Genomic DNA, 26839 nt, shown 5'->3' with positions numbered 1-26839 from the left:
CCTGATAACTGCTAGAGGGCAGTGCTTTCTGGCACAGCTTCCCTACTTGTTGCCTAATGTGTAAATCATGGGATTCCCCATGCTGCAACTTGCACCATGCTAGTGCATTACAGGGAAAAGGGGCTATCACTGTACTTCCCCAAAGCTACACCCAGAGCAGCAGTTATATCCCCAGCATTGATGGAGCTCCGTATGCTGCCTGCCTGGAAGCATCTGAGCTAGCTCCAAGTGAGCAATACGCCCTATAGATACCTGTAATGTTGTTTCTCTCCCCGTCCACCTTGTCAGCTTTGTTTTCTACTCTGCCTCACAATCTTTATCCCTGTACTCTGCACAAACCAAATAGATTGTCCAGGCACCATGCTGCTGATTGCAAATGCTCTTACAGCCTCCTATCCACACCATTCATTTCTTCTCAGTGTTTTATTTCAGCAGCATTTCCACATGACTTTCCTGAGTAGTTCATTTAGTAGAGCTCAGGTTTATTTTGTAGTGTTCAAGCACCAGCCACTACCACAAAGGAGCCAAAGTACCTGTTTCTAGCTCTTCTGGCAAGGCTAAACACACAGAGATTTATAAAAGCATAAGGTCAGTGTGATGCAATTGTGAGTTTTGTTCTGTGGGTTCATATAATTTCCTCTTGAAATCAGTGTGCAGTGTGCTTCAGTAGGGACTGCAGGAAATGCTAAAAGTTATAAATATAGCCAGAAGAGCTTCTTCGGGCACATCTGAGCGGAGCGATTTTGGAGTATTTCCCAGCCTCTTTAACTGAGTACTCAGGCCAGACCATCACTGCTTGTTGGAGAGAAAGCCAAACACATAAGTAGAGAGTGAGCCATCGTGAGTTCCTCTGTGCCTTCCCATCTGGACCATGGCATCAGGATTTCTGTAATGGCTCCAGAGCATTTCTGAGTAGGAGAAAAAAAAAAAGAATAGTAAAGGATAAGTCTGCTAAATTATTTTCTCTAGAAAATATGCATTAACAGTTCAGCTGCCAGTGGTGCTTTGGACATGAACTACAGAGGACTGTTAAAGATGCTTTAAAGAACTGTTTTTCATTTCTTCTTCCAGGCAGTTATCTGTCTAATAAAAGAGGAACATTTTAAAAGTCAATCTATGTATCTCTGATTTTAATGATGTGTTACTGCTGTCCTTTACATGGAATGTTGTAGAGAAATGGGCACCAATTACATTATGTTTTTGTAACTATTGTCCTAGGTTTTTGGAAAACAAAAAAGCCTCAGGAAAGAACAGAGATGTAGCAATACAAGACTAGACTGAGAATGGAGAGATATAACACTTTTGCTGCATATTTTAAGGCTTGTTTCAAGGCATGAGGGAGCCGTGTAAATCACTGGACATGTGGAAGATGGCACATTAGTGTAAGGTCATAACGATCATCTATAATGACAGAATGAAAGAACAAGTATATTCATTTTAATATTATAATACTTATGCTTAGAGAACAAGATTTCTTGAGGCCAAAGCACAGGAAGCAGAATGTTATTCCATTGCCAGAATTTTGTAAGATATTGTGAATTTATCTGCAAATGTGTCCATATGCTACAACATCTAACATTAAATTCAAGAGCAATCTGCCTGAAGAAAAATGATCGTTGTGTGCAGTATGAGAACAAGACCTGCTTTGGAGCAGCTGACTAATGACAAATGTTAGATAAGTACAGTCAGGGAAATGCAGTTAAGACTCTTGGATCCAGATCTGAAAAGATCTTAAGTCAGGTGCCTGTCTCCAGGAGCTGAATTCACAGGGTGTATCTAAGCCCTAGATTATTACAGAGTAGCTTCCTTTCCTGGCAGCTGAGGAAGTCTTATTTTCAGCCCTCGGAGGTTTAAACCTAAGTCATAACATGTCATGTAACTGCTGTGGGTCATTTTAGAGAAGAAAAGTTCCACGCTGCTTTCCTTTTGAAATGTAGCTGCTCTCCAGGAGGAGATAAGGAAGCTGCAGCTCTCCTCCGGCAATCGATGGCGCGTGGTTCTGATCCCTGCGTCCTGGGCTCTGGTGCGTTTGTATTTGGACAGTCACTGAATGACGTCCAGAAGCCATCCAGGGAAATTTCCCTGCCTCACACTTTCTCTCTGAAGAAAAATGCAGTCAACTGTTCAGCACAGCCATGCCTTGTTCTTTACCTGCATTTTCCTTTATAATTATTTTATCTATATGGATATCTTCTGGAAGCAACAGTCTTTCACAGAACTGGGAGATGCATAACAGAAATTTAGTCAGAAATAGCAGATTTGACATATATAAATGTTTTCAGTGATAGGGCAGTTTTATAACCTCACGTTTCATAAACTGGCAGTGTTAGAAGAGATACCTACATATTTTTTGAGCTCCTTTTATGCTTAGCGGGCACAGGATAGTTTTTCACAAAAAGGAATCATGCATATGTAGCATTTCACTGTCCTGGTCGCTTGAAAAAAAAAATATCCAGCTACATTTAAGAAAAAAAAAGGCAAAAGCAACAGCCTTGGTGTTGGGTAAAGAGAATTCAATGGAAATGAGATTTTTAGTTTCTTAACGATTTTGTGTTTTTAAAAATATGTTGTTATCATTTGTATCAGCAGTGAGAAATGAGCTTTTCTCTCATCGCAGTGCAGCTGGAGGTGTGAGAGCCCTGGTGTGGGTTTCTCCAGCAGGGCTGCATACAGCCAGTCCCAGTTTCAGCTGAAAACTCTTCCGTCTCCAATTCTTGCAAAGTAGCTATTTTCCTTTTCTGTTAAGTTTTGACTTTTTCAGTGTAAGCTCTTCCAAGGTAAGATTTCTGTGGAAAGAAGAAAGGTTGTGACCCACCTCAGCTAAGCGGGGCAGGCGGGGGCCCTGGGCTGCCTCCAGGTGTTTGTTGCCTTCCTTCCTCCCTCCAAGGTCACTGCCCCTCAGATCTGGGGCTGATCATACCATCCTAAGAACATGGTTTTACTTTTAAACGCCTAACAAGAGGATTCGCTGTGGAAATCAGCACTTGGGGTGAGGTCAGAGAGTAAACATGGAGCTTATCTCTCTCAAGCTGCTGCCCTGCTGACACCAAATGCGGTGGTTCTGCTCCACCTCCCCTCCCCTCAGCTCTGACTGTGTGTTCCTGCCCTCTCCCTGAAGCTGATTGAGCTCACTAAGAGAGCAGAAATTAGCTTATTTGTCTATTCATTAAATTCTGGATCTGTTTTCTGCCATTTCAGAGAAGCGAGTGGGCTCAGCCCAGGGCTGATAAGCAGCCAAAGGAACGTAAAAGAAGGTGCCTGGGCAGTAGATGGGAAGAGCAGGACAGTATTGGAATTATTGGCTCCTCTCATCCTTTGTAATCACCTTCAAGTACTCTGGGCAGCTCAGCAATACTGACTGATAGCCTGATGGCTGAGCTGCCTCCCGTGTGGATGTAGATCTGTGACAAGGATGGTAACAGGGGCACAAAGCTCAGCAGCTCTCCTGAGGCAGGCCATCCCCAGTTGTCCATGTGAGCTCGTCTTCTGTTTTCTTTTATCCCGTATAGCTAACTCTCAGGGATGAACAGGTTTTTTATGGACTTTCCAAAAACAGCAGTCACGATAAAGCCAGCATTGTAATCATGCATCCCAGATGCTACTTTGGATGAAACCAGATATAGAAAGATAATTTTGGAGAAGGAAAACGAGCAGGTGACAATAGTGAAGTTGTAATGCAATTGATAGACTTAATTATAGTATTTGCTGCTGTGAAGTCTATAATACTGTATAATAAGTAAAAATGTAGGAAGACTAACAAATTACTGTTTTGTCTATTTACTCTGCTATTTTTAGGATTTACTGAATAACATACCTAGGATACCATGTAGGATATGAAGGTGTACATGGAAATATATAAGCTAATTGCATATTTGGTTAAAGCAAAAATTAATAGTGCTTTTCTGAAGAAAAATAGTACCAAAAATTCTGACAGTTTACAATTTGCATTGACATTTCCTGGGTTCTTGTTTTCCTGATCATCTCTCCTGAGAAAAAACGCTCTTAGTTTGTGCTAGTATCCTTTACTGTAGTATATCAGAATTTTTCTGTGTAAACTCGAAGAACAAAAGGTTATTATTCCTAGCTTTTAGTGTAACAAACGCCATTAGTGATGTATTGATACTGTGAAAGACTGCTGGGTTAATTTGAACCACAGCCAGATTCATTTTTATGGTTATATAACACTTGAGTAATGATTGTTTTGCATCATTTGATAGAGCTGAGTTTGACCACTGAGCTATTTGAATCTTATGGGATTTGCTTCTTTACACTTGTGCCAGGTAAAGAAGCAGTGAGTAAAGCAGTATGTCCCAAATCCCAGGAATAGTTCTGCACACTTTCTCTTTCTGCATTTCCTATGTTGCTGTACCTCTTTTGAGAGTAGGGCTTATTTCATTTCTATTAGTGGGTATCAAAAAAAAACAAAACAAAAAGCCAACAGTAAATACAGCCAGCATTAGTTTCAAAATGATAAACAGGCCACTTCCAAAACATAACAAAACAATAACCAAACAAAAATAAACAGAGAACCACAAATGCATTCAGAGAAAATGCAATTGCTTTCATTTTACTACTAACTACTTAACTACTTTAACTACTAACGTTTTATGGAGTAAAAACTTCAAGCTTATAAGCATAGGAATGTAAGCTATGTGTTCCAGTTTTCCTAATACGTATGGTAATGCCTATCCTTTTGTTCCAAGCCCACCTGCTCCAAAATGACTGAATCAGCAGACGTGTTTTTGCGGGCACAGTTCCGTTCTCATGAGACTGCCTCTAGTGAATGTTATCACCATCCTCTTCTCAAAGCAGTGAGTGAGGGTGCATTTTACTCTTAGACACTAAAGCAGAAAAATACTGACCTTCAGAACTAACATTTCTGGGCAAGGTTCTCTACAAAGAAAAGTTAATCATCTGCTGTATAATATATATAATGTATATATGTTGTATAGACTTAGGGCACTAATTGAAGATGAGCTGTATATTCATCAGGCCATCAGCTGTATGTTGTCAAAGCAATCCCAGATAGGAGCACAGACTGGCAGAATTACTCACTGAGAGCAGCCCTGTGGAGAAGGACTTCGGTATCTTGATGGACAAAAAGGTGGACATGGGCCAGTAGTGTGCTTTTGCAGCCTGCAAGACCAACAGTGTCCTGCTCTGCATCAAAAGATAAGTTGCCAGCAGGGTAAAGGAGGGGACTGTCCCCATTGTGAGGCCACATCTGAAGTACTGCATACAGGCCTGGGGCCACCAGTACAGGAAGGATGTGAAGTTGTTGGAGTGGATCCAGAGAAGGGCCACTAAGATGATCAGAGGGCTGGAGCACCTCTCCTATAAAGATGGGTTGGGAGAGTTGGGTTGGTTTAGCTTGGAGAACTGCAGGCTCACTGCAGTTTTCCAGTACATGAAGGCAATTTACAAGCAGGAGAGGGGACAGATTTTTATATGGTCTGATAGTGAGAGGACAAGGGAAAAAGGCTTTAAACTAAAAGAGGGGAGATTTAGGTTAGATATTGGGAAGCCTTTTTCTATACAGGCTGTTTAGGCATTGGAACAAGTTGACCAGAAGAGCTATGAATGCCCCATCCCTGGCGGGGCTCAAGACCAGGTTGGATTGCCCTGGGCAGCCTGATCTGCTGGGTGGCAGCTCTGCCTGTGGCAGAGGAGTTGGAACGAAATGGTCTTTTAGGTCTATTCCAATCTAAGCCATTCTATGTTACAAATCTATGATTCTCCTAATTTGCTTCTGCAAAGAAACTGTATCATAGCTATATTAACTAAGAAACTGTAACAAATTGGGACAATTGTTTCCTTTTGTCATTATATTCTTGTGTGTTAAATGTTTCAGTTAAATACTCATCCACTTTAGTTTTAAAGGTATAACTCAAATGTGTATGTGGTGAGTGTTACTAGATTCACTACTTTAACTATTTATTAATTTGTTAATAGATTTGTTAGTAATAACATCTATGCTGTGACTCAACAAAATGCTAAAGCACATACTTATATGATATGCGTGTGATTAAATGTGGAGAGGTTGCTGAATTGTGTCTCTACACAGTGATTCGTGAGTGCGTATTAATCACTAAAAAATAATCAACTGCAGTGAGTGTCCATGTTCCCACAGGATATCACTGCACTGAGTCAAAGAGCAAACACACACTCCTCCCGTTACACATCAATTTTTGTGAGTCTTATTCTATGTTGACACTGTTGTGCAAATACTTTAAAGGAAGGCTTATTACTTTATCTCACCTCTGATGCCAGTTGTTAAACCTGTAACTGCAGCCTTTTGATTTTTGTACTTCCAAGGGTCAGATTTCCTGCAAAGGATGCCAAGTGTTTGTTTCTCAGTGCAAATTGTTCTTAATCTGTGTTACGCAGGATGAAAAGTGCACAATACATGTGAATGAAAATTCCAGCACTGTCAAGTGGACCAACATTCATGCAGTTTTCTTTTGAATACATCACATCTGTGAACTTCAATGAGCGGAAGTAGGCATTTTTTCTTTTGTTTTGTTTTGTTTAGGTGGATAGGAGGGAGCTTTACAAACATTTTTCATTAGTAACTCAGTACAGGGAAAAAAAATACATTTCCTCATATGATTTTGCTGCTTCTGCTTTCATTTCATTTCATTACAACCTTGGAATATAGCAAGGATTTTTTAATGCTAGTTATGCATTTAGAATCCACACAAATACTTCAGTTGCACACTACAGTTTACTGAAATGTCTTTCAGAATTACTTGCACCTGACAATTTATACTTAGAAACATTGGCTGGTATTGATACAGTATTTGGGGTAATAGAGTAAACAGTAAGAGAAGTGAATGGCAGAGCTCCTTTTTATTTTTGTCAGGACAGTTGTTGGAACAGGCTTAAGCAACTTCATTGCTAATTCCAGATTCTGATTTGAAGAAGCAGAATTCAGTTCTTGAAAAAAATTGCTGGTGTTTACCAGGGATGAGGTAATGTCAGTGCTAAAGTGTCTGAAGGCCGGATGACCCATGAGAATAATTAAAATGCTAAAACAGGAGCATATGCCAGTGGAGATGGCTCGCCTTGTAATCAGTTGCTCATTCTTTAATGTTTTTAGTAGACCAGGCTTGTCAAGCAGACTGATTATATAGTTCAGCATTGCTTGTCTTAACCTTTTGTTCTTGAGAGGTGACATTTCCTTGAAAGCAATATGAAAGGAAGAATTAAAAATAAACAGGCTGAAAACAACCTATTTTCCATTGGATAGCCAAGTCAGCAGGAAAAATAACTCCTTTAAAACTACATTTATTTTAGCTTACACTTAATAAAGCATACATGTAAAAGCTTCTTCCACTTATCTACCGAAAAAGTGTTGCCTTATCATTCCACCAGTTCTTCTCCTTATTTCTCACGGAAAATAAGGCTCTTGAAGCATCAAAAAATAGCATTTTTTTCAGTTGTTTAGCTGTCAAAACTTAGTAACTCTGTGCTGTGCCAGTACCCATTGCAAGCCTTATAAAACCCACAAAACATACAGAGTTGAAGGAATGAGTAATGGCTTATTTTTATGGAAGTACTTGACATGCTCTTCTGGTACATAGCTGAGAGGGGTCCAAATCCTGCCCTGCTCAATTCAGTCAGGTGTCCTTGTACCTGGGACAGTGCTGTCTGCCACTCCAGTACTGGATCACTGAGGACATTTCACTGGGATCTGTGAAAGTAATTCTGCACTGCACAAAACACTTAATTGACTCATAGCAAAGAGGCAGGAAATCGCTTTTTTTAGCAAGTCCTCTGACTGCTAAATTGCAGAGCTCTTTGTGATCTGAGTAGCATTTTTGTTAATTGTGCAAAATGGAGAAAATGTTCATCCCAGAAGCAGAATCTGTGAAGAAATAACTCACCGTGACAGCCTTTGAAAAAGTAGGGGCCTAGCATCTCTGTGTGGCAGCTGTCTGACTTGCAGCTCTGTCTCTCAGACTGTGAGTATGTTGAGCCTCCATCTCTGTTCCTCCAAGTGAGGCAGGTTGAGACTGTCCCTAAGATCAAGTTAGATCTTGGATGACTTGCCAGCTCTGTGGACACTCTTGGGGATTCCCTAGGTTCCGTCAGCACATTGCAGTGCTGGAGGAGCATTGCCTGATGAGGACCAAGTATCATTAGGATCAGTTGAGACCATCGTTTGGGTTTTTGATCTCTCTTTTTACCTTTATTAACATGAAAAATACCCTTTCTGTGCAGACATCTTTTTGTCATCTAGTGGTACATAAACATTCAACTGATAAAAGAACAGAGCAGCCATAAAACTATGGAAGAGATAATTTTAACAGCAAGGTAACATCAGTTTGCAGATTAAAACTGTCCTGCTGCTCTTCCATTTCCAAACTGAGCTGCAGATATTATGCATTCTTTCCTCAAAAATCCATGCCAGTAGCAAATCTGTTCAAGTAGAACTGAAAAAATGATAATCTGCTAAGTGAGACCTATCCCTGCTTTTTCCACCTTCAGCAACATCTTCCCAAATGACTGAAGCTTGCAGCAACCTGTCATATTATTCATATTCAATGAAACACTGGCAATAAAGATAAATTTTGATCTTAAGATGAAACTATTATTTCCATAAGAATGCCTGCTTGTTAGGAAGGAGATGTGGGCAGTCACTTGGTGCACTGAAATCTATACTCCCTGCTATCAAGTACTGCTAAGCGCACAAATGAGGCTCAGGCATCCTTCTCTGTTAACTGTCTTTGCATGAGAGACTCACGTAACACAAATCTAGGAAATAAATATTCCTAAAAATAACCCTTCCTTCTCTCTTTTTTTCTGCTGTCACTTGCAGTTGTCTGTCAGGAGTGAACTGTCCCACTTCTGTGTCTGCCTGAATTCTGCTACCTCAGTTAGTGTGTTGGGCTAAGACATGATGAAACTGACTTAACTTGGAAAAAACAAGCTTTCTCTGCAGTTTTTAGGCCATCTTTCATTTGGCCAGAGAAAACAAGTAGAAATTGCAGAAACCTGATTCATCTTGGCAGTTGTCCAACTGAAAGTAGAGAGTGCTCCAGGCTGACAAAAGCATAAAAGATACTTTTCAGATATGATATCAGATAATTTCAGTAGGTATATTCTGGTCCTAATACAGTGGGGGCTTCCTGGTACAAAACCATAAACTTTCCTTTTTAATGAAGTTATTTTTCTTCTAGCAAAGATGCTGGGAAGGATGTGTCTAATGGATGGGCTTCTCCAGTGCAAATACCGGTATCAAAACTTTCAGGATCCCTGTGCTTCATATGTGAACCTTAAATACAGTTCAAAAGCGGCAAAGAGAAATAGCACACAGGATTCACTGGCATTTGTCTTGTATAGATTATTATTATTATGTATATAATACGTACTAATTTATTGTAGCAGTTAATTAAATAGTTTATGTGGGAAGCCACAGTATAAAAGTATTTCTCAACACTGTCCCAGACAGAAAACTGAGGGACCAAGTTATGGTTGGCTTCACAGTGTGCAGGTGAGGTGAAAACCAGGAGAGCATCTCATCTTTCCTCTCACAAAACCTGAGGGGACCAAGACATGGCTGGCTTTGTTCAGGAGCATGTGGGCAAGATGCAAGTGCGGAGAGCATCCCACCTCTCTTCTGACAAAGCTTTTCAGGGCTTCACTACTGCCCAGCCAGACACCGTGAGCCCCATCCACATTGGTTCCACCAGGTCTAGCCCTCTTCTCAATTGCCAATCATATTCACTGTTTTCAGGGTGTCCTTGAGGCAGGAAGGTTTTTTCCCTCTCTACTTCTGTAGCAGACCGTTGTGACATGGCAGTGTCTTGCCAGATGGGGATTCTGCTCCACGTCTTGTGAACAGAGCAGGTTGGTGTTTAGGATCCAAGGTGACCTGTGATGAGGGCTATGACTTCTGCTCAGGAGAAATACTGGGGAAACAAGAAATCTCTGTGGCAGGGACTCCAACACCTGTCTCTATAGCACATGTGCATGCTGTGTGCATGCTGACAGCCCGTCAGCGGAATTCAATACGAGAAGTGCGGGCAGGTAGCCAGGGCCTCTCTGTAAAGTGTTTAAAATTCTCCAGGCAGGCATCATTTTTTATGTAGCCTTGTTCTGTGCTCACTTTTATCAGCACGAGTTATGCTGCCATTTCAGTCTGGGGAGCCTCATGACACCACCACAACAAGAATAATGCCAGGACAGGCTTTTCCCCCAGAGCACCACTTCTTCACACACTGTCTTTTTGCTTATCTGTGCCCCTGTACCACAACCTCTTAACTAGGAGTCCACACAGTCTAGGCATTGCAAAGTACTTACATACTTTGTTTCCAAATAGATTAAAATGGGGAAAATGGTGAATATTATCATTTTCTCATTTTGGAGAATGAAAATGTGACTATTTTACTGGTCAAATAAATATACATTGAAAGTACTGGAATATTTTATTTGCTCAAAAAACAGCTGAACGCTTAAAGATGAATAAATCATAATAACTCAGTCAAGATTTCTTTTGATATGTGGCTTCTTGTGCCAAATCACTCTCCACAGCTTACTCTTAAATAAATTAAGCAATTGCAGCCATGAGTGACTACTTTGTAACTTCTGAGAGAATAACTGCCTTTTGCTGATTCCTAGAGCTGCTGTGCTTCTAGAAAGTTTTGGGTTTTGTTTTTTGCATGTAGATGCGAATATGCCCATTGTTCAGATTTAAGATTCATTAATAGAAATAGAAGCTGCATTTGTCTATTAAAAATAAATTTGAGGGAGAATGGTGCAACCGTTGCATTTTGATGTTATATCACAGTGCGATATTTGACGCCATTAGTATGTTAAATGTTATATATTTAAACAGTGGATTAATTCATGTTGGGGGAGACATCTAGGGGCCATATACTCCAACTCTCTGCTCTATGCAGGGCTACTTTGAAAGTTAGGGCAGGTTTCTCAGGGCTGAGTCCATCTCAGTTCTGAAAATCTTCAAGGATGAATATTCCCCAGCCTCTCAGGGATTTTTTTTCTCAACATCTGATGATTTTCTTGCAAGCATTGCTTTGTATCCCTTCACTGTGTGCCAGTGAGGACTGTCTGGTTCTGACCTCATATATTTTCACTGCAATTAGGTCCGTCTTTAGCTTTCTCTTGTCTTTCTGAGCACGTCACCATGAGAAGACCACCACCTTCCAGAGATAGTAGAAGAAGGGCTCACAGTCATTGTCCTTGGATTTAACTCACCCATTTCTACAGGCTTACCATATTCAGCTGGTGTAAGTGATCCCTTTCTCATTCCACCTGGATGTGCAGCTTAAAAGTGCAGCTCAGGAACTTGGGTGAATCTCTACAGTTGCTGTAGGGCACCCAAGATCTGGGCTCCTGGTAAGCAGCAAACTTCTGAGACAGCAGAGAAGTGTCTTTGTCCCCATAGAAGGAAATATCCAGCTGTTACTATCCATTCCTTCCCTTCTATGACCTGTGGATCAGGCACAGGCCCTTGTAAGTGACTAGCTGCTACCCTCCATCCCTGTGGGGGCTTTTGTCCATCCCTTAACAGGGGTGATCTCTGCCCCTCTCTCATTCAGCACAGGATGAGGCCTGCAGAGTCTCCATGGAGAACCATGACCGACCTTTGGAGCATTACTGGTCTGCTACAGTTATTTCTGACCTGCAAACTGTGTGAGACACCAGAAAGTAAGATATCTCATAGATGTTGCCATTAGGTAGGAGGAGCTCCTGCTGCTTACGTAGTAACAGATAGAAGAAATATTTGAGAAATATTTGTGATTTCTAGTCTACACCAAGATCCATTTCTCATGTCCAATGGCAAGTGTAAGTGAACTTGTTTGTGTAGTGCAATGACTGTGCACCTGATACATCTGATGAGATCCTTAGAAATATATCATTTGAAGAAAAGTTGAAAACATCATTGGTTCTGTCCTGGTCTTTTCTTCCTGGCAGTTTTGCAGTGTTTATTTAGAGACATCATCATCTCTCAGAACACTTTGACATCATTTCTTCTAGATTTTTGCTGGTGTAGATATGGTCAACTGTGCTATTATTTCAACACTAAACTGATGTGTTTCCAATGAACCTGTGTTTATAATGCTGAATTTAGTTTGAGGCATCTTAAGAAACTGTGAATTTTTTAAAGTACAGTCAATTACAATAATTGGACCTAGAAGTCACAAGTGCATGGGTCACTACAGCAAGATCTTGTTCTATCAGTAAATAGTATACTTTTCTGCAAAGTCAAAGGTGTAAAGGAGGTTTTGTTTTTGCTGATGTTCTCACAGAGTCTAAATACCAAAGAGAAAGTCAGAAAGAAATAGGGTTTGTGACTGTTATTTTCCTCTGGCATTCCATAGGGAAAAGGCATTTTTAATGTGTTACACTGAACCACTTCAGAGCAAGATGTGTTGCTAACTTTCAGAACACCTGATTTTTTTTCCACAAGGTTGTCTCTTTTTCTGTTTTTAGCCTGCATATTGCATTCTTATGAGAGCTATGTAAAATGAGTATATTTTAGATGGTAACTTTAAAATATTACACATTTATAAGTGCTTGTTAATCACAGAACAATTCTAATTAGTCATGCTAATGCAGATTAATGCTAACATGAATCTAAATTGTGTCATAATGATAATCATGTTTTTCTTCCTGATCCACCAAAAAGTGATCAGGCCAGCGTTTCTGTCCACTTCCCATGGTGACTTCAGTAAAAGGAATAAAAAAGAGGAAAAAGAGTTGAACTATTCTGTCTGAAGTCCTCATAAAAGTGTAACTTTTCTTGTAGGGTTGTTCTAATTTATTTCATTTTGATTCAGAAGTACAAAATAGATTATGCATTCAGCAACAGACTTAAAGTCTGTTGCTTTTAGTTCTTTTGTTGATGCCAATACTTCCTTTAGCTATGGAAAGGTTTTTAATTTTTTTTCTTTTTTTTTGGAGATGCAATGCAGTCTGAAAGAAAACACAGCAGTATGGATACTGTAATGTTTTCAGAATCATTCTAAGATGTACCTTCCTTTATTTAATGTTTCCTTGTATTCAAAATCGAGACAATATTCATTGCATGTGGTATGATAAATACATTGATACAATATAAAAGGATTTGATATGTGGTGAGCACAGTTTATCTCTATTTCATTAAAGCTCATCCCTTCAACAAACGTTTTATTTATGTTCTTGTTATCTCAGTGCGAATGGTGAATTAAGGTAGAGGATGGTAAGAGAATACTCTCACTAAAAAAAACCCACAAAGCAGATGAATCATTAGCAACTTCTGTTTTGACATTAAATTAGTGTGAAAGTTCAACTGTGAATATGTGAAATTGGATATTGGACAACAGCAGTCTAATGAAGTCTTGAAGAAACATAATTGGACAAGCCTGGGACAGCTCATCAGAATCCAATGAAATGAACTGACAAGTCAGCCTTCCTGCTGGGTGCTGCTCGTTGGAAGCCGTGGCAAAAGGTTGTTCATGGGGGTGGGGGCAGAGGGACTGACAGCCTGCAAGGAATGATTGAAAGGCATTACAAAGCTCCTCTGCTTTCAGCAGTGCTGGAGACACTAAGAACAGATAAATCTTGATATTTGCTATGTGAACAGTGAGCTCTCGCATGGACTTTGCCATTATGAATGGGCTCAGTGTTGCTCTGGCACAGCACATGTGCAGGGTTGGGCAGGAGCTGGAAGGGCTGGTGGTCCCTCTCATCCTGCTGCTCTCCTCGAACTTCAGATGTCTCAGGGCTGGTTTGATGAGTAGGTTTCTACTGTTGACGCCATTGAGCTTCAAGCAAGACTCAGAAAGGAGCCATTGGTTATCTTAGGTTGCTTCTGAGTACTTCCAGGAGCTGAAATTATATCAGATATTTGTCAATACAATCTCTAGATATCCTTTAAAAAGTAAAACAAAATAAAATGATGCTGGTGAGAATGATGTGCAGATTTAGCTCCCTGTAGGTTGAAACCATTGCAAACTGTACCTGACTGCTGTGAATGAAGAAACAGGATAATGCTGTAATGATAAACCTTTAGCTTATGATGATCTGTACCACACCAAAACAAAAATCCTGAGATGACTATAAGGGAAAGTAAATACAGATATATAATGAATAGGATCCTTAAAGTGAAAGCAAATAAAATTCCTTCTACACAATCTGTGTGGTCTGTGGGAAAGCAGCAATCCCTAGCATGGAGCAGTGCAGATAGCAGTGCCTAGGAGGTGCCTGCCTTTTGAACAGAAGTGACAGAGCATTCAGAAAACAAAAATCCAGGAACTCACCTAGTGATTCACATCAAGGTACCTAACCTCTTTTCTTTTCAGTACTGTATTTCTTTCACAGCAGATGCAAGGTACACTTTATGGAATGACTCTTCCTAAGGACCATTTCTTTTCAATCATTAGTGCATGAGTAAAGGTCAAAAAAAGCTTTCTTAATCATTCTGTAAACTTATATATATCTGCCCTGTATGTATTTGACACATATTCTTTTCAATATTGCAATACTCTTGCAACCAAAATGTTTAATTTATTAGTTGTAACAGTTTTTTGGGTAGGAAGGTTTAGGAGGATAGGGATTTATCTCAGAGACTGCCATTGGCAGGGGTTGCACATGAACACAAGGGTTTTAGTCGGCACAGCCAAAAGGTGATATTCTGCTCTTGCAGTCTTTAGGATCACAGGATTTCAAGGACGTAGAAAGTAGATAGAAAGCAGAGACAAAATCCCAACACAGTTTGGAACTGTAAAATCAAGTTGAAGTTCTTCCTTTCTGACAACTTTTAAGCACAGTAGAAATCCTTGTTAAATTCTGCCTTGAATTATAAGTTGACTCCTGATTTAGATGTTCTGTAATTCTGGACCTGGGAATTATTTGTCTTTAATTGCCTAACTTTTCAGCTGTGGTTTAAGGTTTAGTAAACAAATGTGATTTATTCACATTTGTTTACTAAATAGGAGAAAATAGGAGAAAATAGTATCCAGCTCACTTTCATATCACTATTTTAACAGTCTAATTGTAAGCAGACTAGAAAGCAGTCAGAACATCTTTATCATTCAGTACCATAGAGAGGTCTGAACACAGAACACAGTCATTCAGCAGATCCTTTCAAGTCAGTAGGTATCAATTTCACACATGCATTTTTTCCATAGTAGAATAATTTTACTTCACTTCTTTTGGCTTCTCTGTAAGTTTTTTAAATTGTGTTAGAGGTTAGCACTTTCTAAACTTGAAAAGATTTTATGAGAATTAATTCTAGTCCTTGTTAAACCGCTCTAAAAGAGTATTGGATGCTGAACATGCAGAGAAATTTTTTTTTTTTTTTTTTTTTTTTTTTTGTGAAATGGAATAGGCATATATATAAAAATGTGATGTAAGGATACGTTATTCTCCTCTGCTGCTCTGAGAAGCTTTCTGCATATTCGTAGTACATATTTAGAGCAACTGAAAATTTGAACATTAATTATGACAGAAATCATAGAATCACCGCCTGGGTAGAAAAGGACCACAATGATCATCCAGTTCCAACCCCCTGCTATGTGCAGGGTCGCCAACCAGCAGACCAGGCTGCCCAGAGCCACATCCAGCCTGGCCCTCAATGCCTCCAGGGATGGGGCATCCACAGCCTCCTTGGGCAACCTGTTCCAGTGCGTCACCGTCCTCTGGGTGAAAATCTTCCTCCCTACATCTAACCTAAACCTCCTCTGTCTCAGTTTAAAACCATTCCCCCTTGTCCTATCACTATCCACCCTTGTAAACAGCCGTTCCCCCTCCTGTATATATGCTCCCTTCAAGTACTGGAAGGCCACAATGAGGTCTCCCCAGATCCTTCTCTTCTCCAAGCTAAACAAGCCCATTTCCCTCAACCTTTCATCATAGCAGAGGTGCTCCAGCCCTCTGATCATCTTAGTGGCCCTCCTCTGGACCCACTCCAAGAGCTCCATATGTTCACATGTATATGTGTATATATGTTTATAAATATATATAAGCACAGCAACCTGTAGTGAAAACAAATGTGAAACAATTGTGTCCTGATTGATATCAACTGACATCAGTTAGAAGTTTTCTTTGAATTCTGAGGAAGCTTTGCACTGACAGTGTGTTCTGAGTTTGTGCTCCTGCCACATGTGGTCATGTAACAGTACTCTATGGACTGGATCAGAGTTAATTTGGCTAATGCTAGGGAAGTGCCTTGACTATAACGACCTGCTTCCTGCTGTGTTATTTATTCTATTTCTGCGCCAGCTTTAATTTAGTGTTTCAGTGCCTTAGCTCCCAGCTGGGAGCTTAAAAAACAACTGAAGGTTAAATCTTTGGCTTAATGTAATTGATACCTCTCACTTCCTCAAGAGAAAAAACAAAAACAACAACAAAAACAAAATGTTCAAATCTTTTCTTTCCTATGTTTTTTTTTTTTTGTTGTTGTTGTTGTTTTTTGTTGTTTTGTTTTTCTGCTTGTGAGGATCTCCTGTTATTTTGACTTCTTCTCCCATACTTTGACTTCTTTAGCAGAAATCACTGCACATCTGACTATGGTTAAGATTCTCAATCAGACTGCCCCTGTTTAGGTAAGATCTCAAATCACTAAATCAGTCAATGAATCTAGTGTTTATCTGTGAAATTAAAGAAAAAAAAAAGAAACTCTGAGACATAAAGACATTTTAAGGCATAAGATAGGGTTCACAACTTTCCAATGAATGAGAGGCAAGCAGCAGGGGAAAGGAAAGACACGTAGAGAGAGAAAGGTGATAATTTTGCTGAGGAATGCTTGTGTCATTTTCCTTAGGGAGGAGAAGAACAGAGTGGGGAGATGTGGGAGGAGAGCGGTGTGAAGAGGCTCTTTGGGTACCATGGAGATGGGTACAGTGTAAAAATCCGTATACTGTAGATAAGTAAGTGGGAGGTTGATATCAAACTCCTACCAGCCAGAAACTGTTTTTGTACAGGGTAAACATGGTAAGGGCTGGAGAGAAAGAAGGCAGCACTGTTTTAGCCTCTTCCATGCCAGTTACCTACTTAACATTTAAGAGAATAGAGGAAAGGGACAAGCAAATATTTTTCAAGCTTGTGCCTTTCAGTGTGACTGTTCTCTTATATTTATCAGGTCTACCAGGAAGGTAAAAATTGTGTTCCAGGGTGTTTGTTTTCCCAAGGAAATTGTCTCGCTACTCCAGACCTGCTTTTTTTTTGTGTGTGTGTCTTCTTTCAGATTCAGCCTTAGTTTGATTAACTGGTGCTAATAAATTCATAATGCTGCTCCATGGTTCATGAATGTGGGGAAGAAAATGTGACAGATTCACTGGAAACTAAGTGCTATTTTATGTCTGAGTAAGACAGGGTGTTTTCAAGATTCAGTCTTTGTGTTACACTGCTTTGTCTCTGCTCATTCTAGGATTTCTTTGTTCTCTGCTTCTAATTTTTGTGCTTTCAGTGCCTATAAGACTATGCTGTTATTTATATCCATGGCCAAAATGAAAATGCTTTAGTTTGAAAGTATTACGATACACTCCGAAGTACCACTGGATTTTTTCTTTTTAAAATTAAAAAAACACTAGCAAATGATGAATGTAGTTTTCACGATTTTTTTTTTTAATGTTATTGTTTCTTCTTAAAATACATGCTTCCTGCTGTCTGAATGTGAGTAAGGGAAGCTAATACATTGGTTCAAGTCGTACTGTATTCCCCTAAGTAGAATCATAGAATCATAGAATCACAGGATCATAAAATTTCTCAGGTTGGAAAAGACCTTAAAGATCATCGAGTCCAACCGCAACCTAACCATACTACCCTAATTAACAACCCTCTGCTAAATCATGTCCCTGAGCACCACATCCAAACGGTTTTTAAACACATCCAGGGATGGTGACTCAACCACCTCCCTGGGGAGCCTATTCCAGTGCTTCACAACCCTTTCTGTAAAGAAGTTTTTCCTGATATCCAACCTAAACTTACCTTGGCACAACTTGAGGCCATTTCCTCTCATCCTGTCACCTGTCACCAGTGAGAAGAGACCAACCCCTCTCTCGCTGTAAGCACCTTCCAGATATTGGAAGAGAGCAATAAGGTCTCCCCTCAGCCTCCTTTTCCCCAGACTGAACAGCTCCAGTTCCTTCAGTCTCTCCTCATAGGGCATATTCTCCAAGCCCCTCAAGCCTTGTTGCCCTTCTTTGGACCTGCTCCAGCACCTCAGTGTCCTTTCTGTACTGAGGTGCCCAAAACTGAGCACAGCACTCGAGGTTGGGCCTCACCAGTGCTGAGTACAGGGGCAGGATGACTTCCCTAGTGCTGCTCACCACATCATTCCTGATACAAGCCAGGATGCCATTGGCCTTCTTGGCCGCCTGAGCACACTGCTGGCTCATATTCGGCCAGCTGTCCATCAGCACACCAAGGTATCTTTCCATAGCTGTACTTGAAGGAAGGATGGTTTATGATTGCTTCAAGTGAAAAGGATTTCTACTTGGGAAAGCAATGTACTTGCTGACAGGTCTTCTGAGTACCAAAAGAGATGACCATGGGTGGTATTTAGCTGTTATGAACATGCAGAAATTCAATTGTACCAGCAATACATGCATGCACAGCTAAGACAACTATCTCTTGCCTCACAGAGACAGCAAGATGTGAGTCTTCTTCTGCAGTCCTGTACTCAGAAGCATGGACTGGGCTTTGGTTCTGAAGGCATTAACTGTGGGACCTGTTTAAACGGAGTTGCAGCAGAGTAAAGGATAAGCTTTTCAGAAGTAGACAGCAGTAAACCTGTCACAGAATCACTGAGTGGCTGAGGTTGGCAGGGACTTCTGGGGCTTCTTCCCTCAGGCCCTTGAGGGACTTCCAGATTTCAGAGTTTCCCACAACTGAAGCTCTGGGGAGATGTGTCGCTCCTCAGGAAGTCCATCTGGGTGCATGTGTCAGCCCAGATAAAGGGTGGCCCCCTCCATCTGGGTTTTGCCACAGCTTGGCTATTGCAGCAGGTGGTCACTGTGCTTGTTTGAGTAGAATGCTGCATTCTTATGTTCACTGGTGAGAAGAAAGTGGTCTGCCTTGTGCCCTCCCTGCACGTGCTGCTGGAATAAAGTGAAGACAGGTGGCTCCAGGCACCTCTCTCCCTGGCTTCTCCTGGGTGTTTGAACTGCCTCTCACAGAGTAATCTCCCCCTCCACTGCAGAACACAGCTTCAGTGGTGCTTTTCACTTCAGAAAATGACCAGAATGATTTATGCAACACTTCATGTTTAAATGCTTTGTCTGCAGTAGAGTTTCAAGGAGCTGTGCGGGGAAACTCTATTTCCTGTGGCTTTGTGTCCAGCACAGCTTTCTGTGCGCAGACTGGCTCTTCAAGTTAAAATGGCAGTAAAAGCTCAGCTTTGCAATGGCACTGTGTCTGCATGCGTGCTTTTGAGAGTAAGCTCAGTGCAGCAAATTTCTTAAGACCTTAATTTGCTGTGCTGGAGGATGGCTGAGCAGAGGTGCTGGTTTCATGGAGGTTTACCACGGCGTGCATTGGGTACCGACCACAGGGAAGGCTGAGGCTTACGGTGCTGTTGCAGGGCTCCACGTTTCTGACTCTCATCCCTAACTGCTAAACTCGACCAAACAGCAACAGCAGTCTTCATATTGAATAAAAATATTGCTAGGCCACAAAGTACTCTCCTTCCTGAATTTCTGAAACTTAATACGAGCTGTGACGGTGCCCAAGGTGTTCTCACTGGTTAGAGGGCCAGCATTTCGACACTGAGGTTATGTTGGTCTCCTGTTTGTACAAACTAATTTTTTTTTTTGAGATTTTCAGACTTAAAAGGGCACATGTGACCCTTCAGGGAAAATTAGTAGAGGACATCTTAGAGCATAGCTTTTAATTGGATTTTTCTCTGAAGTAGCAAAGGAAAAGCCATTAAGTTTTAAGCTACAGTTTTACAGATGCTGTTAACATTGTAGAAGGTGTTAATTACAGATTTAAAAGTCAGATTGAAATTAGGTCTTGCATGCTTCAAGCACAGGTTGCTGCTGGAAGGAGCATCAAAGCTGCACCACAACAGATGACAGCAGTGTGTAAATCTGTAAGAGGGATGGGGCTGCCCCACCCAGAAGAAAGGGCCTGTGGTGGTGGGAAGCTCCTGTAGCCTTTCTCATAGGCACCTCAGCACAGTGATCATGATGAACTACTTGTCTGTCTCCATTCCCTTGAGCTTTCTATCCAAGCTTCAAGGGTTTTCTTTTACTTACTGGAAATAGGCATCTGAGAAGTGATCTCCTAGCCCCAAGGGCTAAAATCAGTGTAAAATCAGTGCAAAATCAAGAAGAGGAGTGGCACTGGCTGATAACGTGTTGTCTTTCTACGTTGAGCACATTTACTTATGTATTTATACTATTTTACTCAATTTTTCAATATTGCGGTCTATGGGAGAAGGTGACACTACCTTTAAGGGCAGTAGGAAGCAGCTTACTGTACAAGATTCTTCTCCATGTGATTCCTAATGAGCGGGGCTCAGATTCGCACTGTGCAATAGTTAATTTGCATCCAGAATGAAAGCACAAAGCTCAATTATGTATGCACTCCAACAATCACTAGCTCTTCTTCAAGCAATGTTAAAAATATACATATGTTAATGTCTGTTTCTTTGTTGCCACAGGTTCTGCCTGGCATACTGCAGAAGCATTGCTGTATTTTACCTGACCGGAACACAGGTAAATTTCTTTCTTAATGACTTTATATTGGATTATGGTTTGGAGAAATACAAAGACACATTGGACAATGTGGAGAAGTCTTGTTTTCTACCTACGGTCACCAAAGTCTACTCTAGGGAGTGATGGCTTGGATTCTTTGTTTAAATGATCTGGCTTCGTTTGAAGATTTTGTTTTATGTTAGCTTTCTGGAGCTATTGCTTTTTTAGAGATTGCTATCAGGTGTCATTTACAAAGGTATTTCTGTGAATTTAGGAGTTGTCTATTGTTAATTATAAAATTACCATTCTGTTAAGAGCTTTAATACTGGAATCTGAAATCTGGTTCTCTTGATTCACAAAGGTGTTAAGCAGTAAGTTGTATCTGTAGCACGGTTAGAATATAAGACAACACAAGCACACTTAGGTATGAAAACAGATGTCACTTCTATTGCTTCTGTGTGACTGCTAAAGTATTTTTATGCTTACCTACTGTATAGTTGGGAGTTGCCAACAGGTGCAAAGTAAAACATTGCTGTGTTCCACTTTCTCTGTTTCCTCCGTTTATGGTGTTTAAATCCTTGGCAGAAAGCAGGAGAAGAAAAGTTCAGGGTAGACAAGAGGAATAACTGAATTTCTAGCAGGTTTCAGATGCAGTTTCTGGATCCCAACATAAAGAAATGGTAAACTGAGGTGAAGAGATGGCCATTATGTCATCTGCAGGCTCGCTCTCCAGGATTTTGTGGTAGTAGGCTTTGTCACTCTGTGTTCAGTAAGAAGAGCTGTGCTCCCCAGGAGCCCTTAAGGATGGAGCTGTGGCTTTCCACTCTGCAGGGGCACTCATTCTCTGCAGCTCTGGAAAGAAATGCACAGTTTGAATCCCACACCATTCAATTTTTCTTGTGTAGCCCACAGTAAATAAGTAAAGTTGTCTGTCCTTTCTTTGCTTCTTCCTATCCCCATCTTCTACATGTCTATATTTGATGGAGGCAGCAGTAGCTTGCAACCACTTCACAGGAGTGCATTTACGTTGCTGGGAAGCTGAATTTGGTTGATGGAGTTGATTAAACATAGATGAACCATTTTCTTGTTTGATTATGTTGGAATCCACAAATGCACATTAAGAAGGCAATCATTAAATTTGTGTAAATTTGGAGTGTACTGTTTGAATTCAGACATTTACATCATATATAATCTTGTACTACTCTGTTCTCATTAATTGAGGCAGGAGATTGATTGCAATCTTTGGGTCTCTATCTGTGTTCAGTTGCTAGTGTTTGGAGGAATATAGAAGTGTACAGACTTGGGTGTTGTGCCTAATCAAATAAAGAGCGAAAGATGCAAAGTGGAAGATGATAGTAGGAGAGGAAGATTAAAGTAAGACCTCTAAAACCTCTGGGAAGCTACTCAAATGTTGTGGGAAGTGGGATGGCTAAAAGGCAGAGGCATTACTAGTTTTTCCACTTGTTCACATCCACTCAACAGTTAAGAGGCCAGCTTAGGAATCTTAGACTAGGACTTGAAGAGCTCTTTCCCAGTCTTAGCACAGAAGCTACTGGGGAACTACACTGCAGAGAAGGTAGAGAGCCCTTGGGAATGTATGAAGCCAGTGATAAGGGATCACTCATGCTCACCTAGCTGCTGTTCCCAGTTTACCCAACCTTGAGTCTTGGGAATACCTTTTAATACCTTGGATAACTCATACCTTGGAAAATTTCATGCCTCGGTGACTCTTCCTGCACTGCTGAAGTGCCAACACTTACTCTCTCAGTGTCAGTACTCCATATTTGTAAACTGGAACTGTACACATAAAGAAAGTACATGGGACCATGGATCACATTCCCCTTGTGACTGTGTGTTAATACATCTACTGCAAACTTTTATTTTTGGTTCTAACAACTTTGCTATGAAAACATTTGTTGCAGAACCTTCCAAAAAGGAAGATATAAAACTAATTCAGCTGCTATGTAGCAATACTGTTTTGGAAGAAGACATGGTATTTAACAAGTTTAGGTGTTTCAAACATGGAAGAAGGTTTAGCTTTACAAACAGGTAAAGTAGCTACAAAATCTCTGATTTAGATTGCTTGCATTAAGGTTTTCTAATAGATAATGATGTTTAATTTCTGAAGTGTTAATTTATATTGGCTTTCTTTTAATCATATTTTCCTTACTAAAAACGTATATAGCATACACTGGCGTAATGTATGTTTATTATCACGTTAGCTGGAATCCAGAACTTGTATTTGCCACATTCTCCATGCCCCAAGAGGCAAAAGATCCCAGATCAGACACCTTCATTCTGTACATCTTTCTTGATTGCCCTAAGCATCCTGAAGACTATACTGATATCCCTTCTTGGTTTCTTTCCATCTCCCATAAGTTAATGAGCCAGCAACAACTGGGGTACATTAGCAGGTATAAAGTTAATTGGAAGAAAGCAGTTACATGCTCTGTACAGGTGTTACTAACAAGATCATAAGGAAAAATAGTGTGAAGACACTAATGACTGGGTGTGAAGCAGCTTCCTCATTTCCTTGAATTATATCCCTCTCTATTTCAAGCTCCAGCTGGGAAAGATAAGCCACCCTTTTTGATGTATACCCACCAACCTTTGTGCATGTATGCAGCCAGATATAATTAATTCTCTTTATAAATATTTCCATCCCCTGCCTACTGAAACTCTTCAGCCAAGTCAGAGATCTCTCTTATAACTGCATGATCATTTCTATAAATCTGAAATAGATGCCAAAGATGCTCTTCCCTTCCTCCCTCCCCCCTTAGTAAGGTTTGCAGTTGTAGTGATGGCTTAGAGAGCTGTTCAGACCGTGAGAATGTTACACATCATACCCGTGAAATAGCAATAGAGAGGTAGCCTTTAAGTACAAAATATTCTTAGCATTCCAAAATAAACAAATCAACAAAAACAATCAAACATATAAAAAGTGAGGTATAGAACTTCTATGAAATGGAGAATTTAGTCAGTGTTTGCTGATGTGGATTTTTAAGTTTGTGCTTTTAGTTTTACTTTTTATTTCTAGTCCTTCTTGAGGAAGAGTTCTTCAGACAATACATGTGGGCTGTTTAGCAATAGATGTTTTCACACAAAGAAAAAGTGGAAATGAGTGTGAAAGCTTTTGCTTTTCTGTATGCTGTGTTTAAGCAGACTCAGGCTAGATCAGTGAGTTTGGAGTTCGATTTCTCCTTGTGCCAGGGCTGCCAGGATCGTGATCTAGCACTGTAAAAATGATCCTTGAGGTGAGTACAAGTATAGATGGTATAGAATAACAGGTGAGGAATCAGGTGGACTCATTAGCAGAATTGTTCTGTGCAATTTTTGCCATTGCTGCAGCTGCTAAGTGGACATTCTCATTCTGCAGAGATGCTGATGGGTGTGTGCATTGTCTGCCACAGTTATGCTCTTGATACACAATTATTAGTTTCCTATGATGAAAGAAAATTGCACAAGAAGCTTCTGTACTATTCTTTTCCATCAGAGCTGTGAATTTAATATATTGTGGACTCTAAATTTGGGCTCGGTTTTGCAGTGAAGATCCCAGAGAAAGCAACGAATCAATAGTCACTAACAGCTTCTGGTGTTGATTTGTTCTGTGATGCTTTAAGCTTGCATTTCCTCTCTGATGGTGAAAGAGAACATAGGTGCAATAAAGCAGATCCACACACCTATCAGGCTGACTTGATTCTGATAAATAGCTCTGTTAAACTTTAAATAACACTCTTAAATTAAAAAAAAAAAAAAAAGAGATTTATACTGTCTCAAGTTTCTTCATCATCCATTTTCAGGTAGCTCTTGTGTGCTGATATTGAACTTGTGCAAGACATTACATCTTTTATTATAATCATTTTGTTTTGTCCATTGCATCGGCTGAAATTACACTGACACGAAGTGGGACCAGTGTTCTGTTTTCTGCAAAGAATGAATAATATCTGTTTGAGAAACTGGTAATTGCTTTAGATACAAAAGCAGGAGTTAAATAATAACCAATCTGTTGTTTGGGTAAAGTATAGTGCAAGACAGCAGTGTTTCATCCTTCTTTGTTTGCTTTTCTTTCTGTTACTTGAAGAGCAAATATGAAACAGGAGAAAAATCTAAGATGGTATTAAAAAGAATTATTGCATGAAACTTTACTAAATTGCATAAGGAAGTTAACATTGGTTTTTATTTTTTATTTTTCCTTAATGATGCTTACAACTGGAATGCCTTAGATTTTAAAAGGCAAGTTCTGGTGATTTATATGACTTATAACTAGCAAATGTATTACTAACCTCTAGTGTTGCTTTTTTGTTTGTTTGTTTGTTTATTTTTAATATGTAAATATAGAATGCATCTATATGGACTGGGCATCGGCCAGTTTGATTTCACAGGTGGAATTACAGAACAGTGTCTGACAGTCTGGCAATTCTGCTACAAAAATATGTTATCATTCTTGCTAATATGTCATCTTCTACCTGAACATTTCAAAATATGTTTAATTGTGATGGATTTTTGTCTGGTACGGTTTAGATAAAGAAGTGTTATCCCTGCCTTTTTCACAAGATGAAATCAGATTATCAACTCTTGCAATGCAATGCAATGAGAATATTTGCTAGGGATATATGTAATCCTTCTTAGAAGTCCTTTGCCTAACTTGAGGTCATCCTTTTACTTTGAAAACATGGCTATAGATTTTCAGGCAGCTCCTGCAGGTTTCACCTGCTGCCTGCTTGCTGAGTTCAACACAAGCGCTCTCATTCAGATGTTCAGCTGCAGGCTGCCTGCTGGTACTTTCCAGCCCTGTTTCCATGGAAATAGGAATTAGAGGGGTGAAAGCAAGAGTAAGTATTTTCCTAATCTTCTACTTAATCCGGAATATCTCATACCTTGCCATCAAGTTTGTTTTGCTTTTAGTTGGCCAGTTGTGTGATGGTAACTTTTGCAAAAGAATAAATAAATAAATTGCTGTCACTTAGAGCTGTGGTGAGCAATACCTATTACCATAACTCTGTAGAGATATATGGGATCACTAGCAAAGGATGAAGAAGGGAGAATTGAATTGGACTGCAAGGAACAGATGAAAGGATGTGAAGTGATATCCAGTGGCAGGGGTGATAAACTGTGACAGAAGTTCTTGTCAGTTGTAGCTCATATGGTGACAATGCTGACAGTAATTAATTACAGAATGAACCTAAGGGAGGAAAACATCCTGGCCAGAGAAGATCTAATTTAAATGCTCCACTCTGAGTGTGAAACAAGGATATCCTCAGATGTATTCAGAACATAATTTGGAGTTCTCAAATCTCTTGAGAGATGCCTGCTCTCCAGTCTCTGTCCCCCTAGGCTACTTACTACTCAGCAGAGTCAGGGCTGCAGAACAGAAGCTGAGCAGGTGGCTGTGACATGAGGTGAGCATCCCAGTTATTGTGAGCAGCTCTTATATCTGCTCTTCTGCCTTTTCCCTGTGGGCTGAACTGCAGCCCCTGTTTTCTGTTGGCCATTCCTTGGGAAGGATAGGTCTGGGGCCCTTGGGCTGTGTTTCTTACTCTGCCCATCAGCGGTCAGTCACGCCATCAGAGAAGCAGGAATGGGGGGTACCTGGCCTCTGCTGTGCCAAGGGAGGATCAGCTATACACACATCTGACAGCTGTCTGTATAGACTGCCCAGGCTCTTTATTCAGCTTCCCCGATCCTACCACTGGAAGCTTTTCCTTATTCATAGCCTGAATCTTCCTTGCTGCAGCTTGAGCTTATTAACTTGTTTGTATGTTGGGTGCCTTCAGTTTCTCAGCTCCTTCCAGATACCCTTTCAATATCAGAAGACTGTTTATCCTGTTTTCTCTCTCTTTAGATTTGATTGTCTAGGCTAACGAATTTCACTCTTCCCCTCTTCCATATGTATTACATTACCACACATCTGAAATTGACATGTTTTGAATGTAACTTTTATTTCACTGAGTGTTTTTATCCCCACCTGGATTTGTTTAGGAAACAGAACAGAATGTAGCAGTTCTCTAAATGTGACGTGATCACTGATTACTGATGTCTAATATTCGATTTTTACACTGCATAAACTTTCATGTTTCATTCTGTCTGTGTCCTTTCTTCTCCCAGAAGACTTGATTGACTTGTCTGAGCATGTTACCAGGAGGTTTGTTTAAAGATACTAAACATTTTAATTGTAATATTCCTGAGCGAGT

General features: G+C 40.2%; 1 protein-coding gene across 1 annotated transcript in view; it reads left to right on the top strand.

Moving 5' to 3' along the window:
* Window positions 1-20620: 20620 nt before the first annotated feature.
* The window catches only part of DLGAP2 (DLG associated protein 2), a gene marked incomplete at its 3' end in the record, with an annotated part of 367470 nt that continues 361251 nt past the window's right edge, over window positions 20621-26839 (top strand). Inside the window, exon 1 of the mRNA XM_079532930.1 lies at window positions 20621-20669. The remainder of the gene's footprint in view (window positions 20670-26839) is intronic.

The sequence above is a fragment of the Tetrao urogallus genome (genome assembly GCF_951394365.1).
Source record: "Tetrao urogallus genome assembly, chromosome: 2".
Classification (NCBI taxonomy): Eukaryota; Metazoa; Chordata; class Aves; order Galliformes; family Phasianidae; genus Tetrao; species Tetrao urogallus.
The sequence above is the reverse complement of the archived record's forward strand: the minus strand, read 5'-3'. Positions and strand labels throughout refer to the sequence as shown.